This window comes from Nannospalax galili, unplaced genomic scaffold (assembly GCF_000622305.1).
Source record: "Nannospalax galili isolate Female #2095 unplaced genomic scaffold, S.galili_v1.0 scaffold1562, whole genome shotgun sequence".
NCBI classification, from domain to species: domain Eukaryota; kingdom Metazoa; phylum Chordata; class Mammalia; order Rodentia; family Spalacidae; genus Nannospalax; species Nannospalax galili.
In genome coordinates this window covers 148260-154499 of record NW_008348281.1, presented here as the reverse complement: position 1 = coordinate 154499, position 6240 = coordinate 148260, and positions in this window count along the sequence as shown.

Here is a 6240-nt window from a genome sequence, read left to right as displayed (position 1 = left end):
CTCAGAGCCTTTCAGTCTTGGAATATGAGCCACATTAAGTGCTTCCTTTATATATTTTTCTGCCTCACGTATTTCATTATAGCAACAAAAACAGACTAATACAAGTCTCCCATATTTCCTAATTTATGCTCAAAAAGCCAAACTTACTATGCTCAAAATCAGAATAATCTTAACTATGTAAAAAATATTTGACATACTCATTTTATAATTAAAGTCTTATAAGACAAATGGTGCTATAAACAATAAAGAAACTTAATCTTTTTAAAATTAAGCCTTTCTCATCCAAGACTAGAGCAATTTCATTTGCTGTGTAGGAAAATGATTCCAGTTAGCCAGCATCCCAATGCTGCACATACATTTGTCTAACAGCATTTGTCTAACCAATGATTTTATGTCTCCTCTCTGGAAAGACATGGGGTTACTGCTCTCAGTAGCAGCTCAGGATAGAAAGTAACTGACAAGCTAATAGGCCTGATTGTGGAGCAGAGCCCATGCTTCCATGAAGAGACCAGTCTTGCTTTTCTCTCCCTCAGAGGTGCACGTCACAGGCCCACGTTTATTGTCAGGTTGCCCTACTTTGGCTGAAATAATGGATAAGGATGAGTTTCTGATATAGAGATAGCACGACTCTGGAAATTTTCCATGCTGTCTGAGCAGAGAAACATTTCAAATTAGTGCATTTACGTGCTTGCATGGTCCATCTTCAGCTGGTATGTACACTACCTCAAGCCTGAATATCAGGAAAGCTGGCCTCAACAGGGCCTGCGCACAATGCTGCTTAAGAGGATCCACTGTGATTGCTGTTCCAGTGGCTTTTGCTCACGTAGCAGGCAGGTCCACATCTCTGCCTCTTGGGATGGACCAGGAAAGGGATCTAGCATGTCTAGGAAATTGATATTCAGTTGGAAAGAATGTTTGAGATTATCTGAGAGATAAATAATGAAAATGCCTTCAGTGCTATGGTTGTGAATATGGGCACGTACAGAATATTTCTGATGTTCCTAATAGTCTGTCAAGAGAATCAGGGATTCTGATGATGGGGACAAGTACTTCCTCAGTACAGGAGGTTTGATATGGCTCCCAACACATGTCAAGGTAAGAGCTTGCCTCCTGTCTTATCCTCAGAAAGTCTGGAGAAATAAGGAGCATGCACAATTTATCATTTTAAGGATTATATGGAAATATTCATGTATTTTTATCAGAATGAGGGAACTTTTTAATGTCTGGGGATTTATTTTCTTACATGATCCATGACTTCAACCAACAGAGAACATACACAATGATTTATGTTACATATCCACTAATTTATTCACAAATGCTTATTTTATGCTATACTGATGTAGCTAAATGGAATATTTAAGGAAAATACGGCTTCATCAGGACACAAGCCAGTGGTTCTAACTAGCTCTGTTAGCGTTCTAACCACAAACTTGTCAGCTAAAATTTCCTGACAGACAGAAGGAGAAAAGAAGGCTTAAATCCATATGTTCCTTAAACCTTCTTTTCGCCCTCTCTCAGGAAATTTCAGCTGACAAGTTTGTGGTTAGAACGCTAACAGAGCTAGTTAGAACCACTGGCTTGTGTCCTGGTGAAGCTTCCTTAATTCTGTTTGTCTCAGACAGAAACTTCTGCTATGACTTTCAGACAGAGGATTTTTTTAGACATTTGTTTTCTTTCTAAATTTATAATAATTTGTCTAATTTTGAGACTGTGCTTAAGTTTTCTTCCTTCTCACTGTATTTACTATCTAAGGTGTAAAAGATGCTTCCTCCTTTTAGGTTCCAGACTTTGAGATTTAAGTCCTCTGGATCCAGCTGCAGACTACATAAACCTGCTTCCCGAATCCTGGTGTTGTTATGTCTGTCCTGCAGCAATACTGTTCCTGCAGGATGGAACATAACAGAAATTTCTACTATGATCTCTGCTTTCATGGTATTTCACAACTTGAAGCAAAGGCTAGTGATGCCAAATGAGATGAGTTTCCAAAGAAAAAGGGCACAATAATGACAACAAAGATAACTGTACTTTTGAGAATCTGGTCAGCAATATCAGAGCCAACAGGATGCAAGTTTTGCTGCAGTAACAAGAAGTTTCCCCTTCTCAGTCGACTCACACAGCCAGAAGTTACAGCCTTTCTCCCTGCAGGATCGCTGTGCCTCTGTCTCTAATCCATTGTAGACACAGGCTGGGGATGAGGTAGTGACTCATTTGTGGCCTCCAGAGCAGTGTTTACATTCGCTGCGTGAGTGAGAACATGCCGATTTTGTTCATAGTCTTCTGGGTAAACTTTGTCCCATAATCCAGCCAGCCCTAGGAGGCCAGGAGTTCAGCCTTCAGAAGCTCAACAGTATGACTTACAGTGATAGCGAAAGTGAACACCTTGCTCCATATCCTCACAGTTGAATTGCATGGTAATTCACCATGTGTTGCTGTTCCCATGTAGACACTCTTCAAAGTCTCTAAGTGGAAAATGTTTCCTGAGCTAAGAGGCACTTATTTGTTATCTCTTAAGCGATTTTATTTAAAATGTATTTCTATTTTCCTTCACAATTTGCCCAGTACAAGGCTTTCAATAAATAGTCATTAAATAAATTAGCATTTGACAAAAACTTTGTGTCTAATAACAATGGACTCAGGTCTATTCATTCTGTGGCCGTTCCTCACTTGTACTCCTTTCACAAGTATATACCAAGTAAATTTGAATCAGATTACAAAACTGGCCTTCCCTTAGATGTCTACAACAAGCATAAGCATATTAGAAACTGTGACTCAGGGGCTGGACAGGTAGCTTAGTGGTTAAGAACACTGACTGCTCTTGCAAAGGACCCTGATTCCATTCCCAGCACCCACATGTTGGCTAAAAATTGCCCTTTTCTTCACTTCCAAGGGAATTTGATGCTCTTGTCTGACATCTGCAGGCATGACATGGGTACACTTACATACATACAGGCAATACACTCATACATATAAAAATAATAAGTAAAAGAGTTTTCAAAAGAAAATGTAATTGAACAAAAGAGTGATGCTATGTAATATGGTAGTTTAATGAATAGTTTCAGCAATCAAATAGGGTATTTTTAGTCCCAATTCCCCAATGAATTTGGCAAAAAAATGTTAATATTTCTGGGCCTTAAATTTCTATAATTGGATAGTGGTGACAATACTACATATTCAGTTGTATATTTCTTTAGTTAAATTATATATGATATAATGTTTCTAGCCCAATGCTTCTTCATCAATAATAAAAGAAAGCTATTATTATTTATTGTTGTTTTACAATATACTAACTCAAAGTACATCCTGAAGTCTTGTTTCCTAGCAATAAATGGAACTTTTACAATCTTAAAGCATGTTTATTGTTTGAAGAGAATTCCATAAAACTCGTTTGATATAATAGGGACTCATAAAATATGTATCTTCCTAAATTTTACATTAGCAAGCCCTAATTAGGAAAATAAAGGTTGATAAATCGACTAAGTTAAATTCCCAAAAGTACACATAGAATTTAAACAAAAATGCAAAGTTAAAAAAATTAATTTCTACTCAAAAGACAGTCAAATAAATCTCTTAATGTAGGAACTTTTACAAATCAGTCCTAAAGATGACTTCCACCTACTATCCCACACAACAGACAAATAGCATAAGCAAACAACTCAAGATACAGTTAGATGTATATTTAGAAAAACAAATACCCAGTGTATGTTTGAATTACTAAGACTTGTGCATAAATAAGTCTTCATTTAAAATTGCAGAGAGATACCACTTTTACTCTACCTCTTTAGTTCAAATCTTCACATCAGTTTAAATATACACACATATCCAAATACAGCATCTGGTACAGAGAATGTGAAATAATATCAAATTTCTCATGCCAGTGATTTACTCAATTGTGAAAGAGGAAAGAAAAAAAAAGAAAGGAAAGAAAAATAAGAAAAAACAATACCAAAATCCCGAACTCTAGAAACAGAGTGTGTACTGGTTCCCAGGGAGTGAGGAGACATCTTGAGAATTTAGCTCAGAAATTAGCTCTGGAGATCCATCACACAGACCATGATTATAGTTCACAATACTGCCATTACTAATTCAAAATATCTATATAAGAGGCATTTGGGTTTTCTCATCCCAAGAAAATGAAAAAAAATGTTTTTGAGGATGGATAACTTCTGTACCACGAGACTTTAAGTATACAAAGTACAAATGTTTTGAAACATCATGATGAACCACATAGATGTAGAAATATCACATGTAAATGGAAAACATTTATCTTGCTAGGGTTAGAGTACCTAATTAGAAAATTACACCAAACTGGATAAGCCTAAACACTTCCAGCCTGAATTTCTGTGAGAAATTAGTTATTCATAGGTAAAACACTGTGTTAAGTGGAATTTTATAAGTAAGTTTTTAGAAGAATGAGCAATAAGAAATTAACAGTTTGTAACCATTTTCTTGTATATGTTTGGAGATCAAAGACAGACGGCTAGATGTAATAGATTGTGAAGTTAGTGGAACAGAATAATAAACATATTTGTGAATATGTAAGTGTGTAAATCATATATTAGTAATGAATTGAGATTATTAGAGATGACCTAGATAGGGCAAGGAAATTAGACGTGGCTTTCTAATAATATTGTTGTCTTCCTATAACAAATGCATAATTAAAAATATAAACTATATGATAAAATGGTAACTTTTCCACTACACATCTTTATGATATCATTAGTAATTTCTGAAATGAACTTAAAAAAACTGTTTTGGAATTTTCCTAGGCAAATATTCTCTAGAAAATACAGACATCTCTCTGTATCCTCAAAATATTTGTTCCATTTCCCTCCAGAAGATTTTCAGATACCTAAATCCACAGATGATCAAATCCCTTATATAAAACGGGGTGGCATTTTCATAAAACCTGTGCACTCCCTCTTACTCACTTTAAACTATCTCTTGATTACTTATAGTAACAAATGTGGTGTAAATGGCACATGTGCTCCTTAGCTTTTGTCAACTTGACACAAAGTAGAGTCACCTGGGATGAGTGAACTTCAACTGAGGAATTACTTCCTATTCTATTGGCCTGTGGGCAAGTCTGTGAGGCATTTTATTAACTGGCAATTGATGCAGGAGACACAGTCCACAGGGAAAGGTTCCATACCTAGGCAGGTGGGCCTGGGCTGCATCAGAGAGGTAGCTGAGCAACCCAGGGGAATCAAGCCAATATGCAGCATTTCTCCAAGGTCTTTGCTCTGGATCCATGCTTTGAGTTCCTCGCCTGACTTCCCATGATAGTAGCCTCTAAGATTAAATAAACCCTTTCCTCCTCATGTTTCTTTTGATCAGTGCTTGTCACAAAAATAGAAAAGGAAACTAAAGCAGAAATTGATACCAGAGAGTGCAAACTTGCTGTGATAGACTTGACCATATAACTGTTAATGCCTTGGGTGTGTGTGTGTGTGTGTGTGTGTGTGTGTGTGGGGAGAGAGAGAGAGAGAGAGAGAGAGAGAGAGAGAGAGAGAGAGAGAAAGGGGAGGATTTTGGAGATTTGGGGGAAAAGCCATTGAGCATCAGAATTTAACGAGCTGTTGTGGGAAGGAGCTATTGTCAGAAGAGAGAGCTGTGAGCACTGCATGGAGACATGGCTTGTGAAGTTCCAGAAGGAAGCAAAGATTAAAAGAGGCTGTTGGTGTGATATTTCTGATTAAAAAAAAAATGTAGGGAAGTGAAACCTTCTTTGCTTTACTGGGACAATGGAAGCTGGTTAACAAAAGTTGAAAAATCAACTGTGATTAATGAGAGACCAGCATCACCGAGGCAAAATTACCTAGGAAGTATTTCCTTAGGGCAGGGACACAGAAGCTGTGATCCAAGGCCCAAGGCTGCATTTCAAGATGGTAGTCAAAACTGTTAATAAGAGTCTTCCAGACATCTGGTCATTAACTCAAATGAATTCATAGCAATGGTAACAGCATACACGAGTCCTATACAACCTCAAATCGTACAAAATCCCAGTATAGACATGGGGAATTGGGTAAGGAATCTAAACCCAACCTAAGGATCTTTTGGCAATTGATGGCTGCTGGGAAGGAAAAAGAAAGTTTTTTTTTACAGGGATGGGACTTTAAAAACCTATGTGCTACTAAATTTGAAAACCTAAAAGAAATGGATGGTTATCTAAAGGCATGGGAACCACCAAAACTAATCCAAGAAGAGATTAACAGATTAAACAGACCCATAACACAAAAAGAA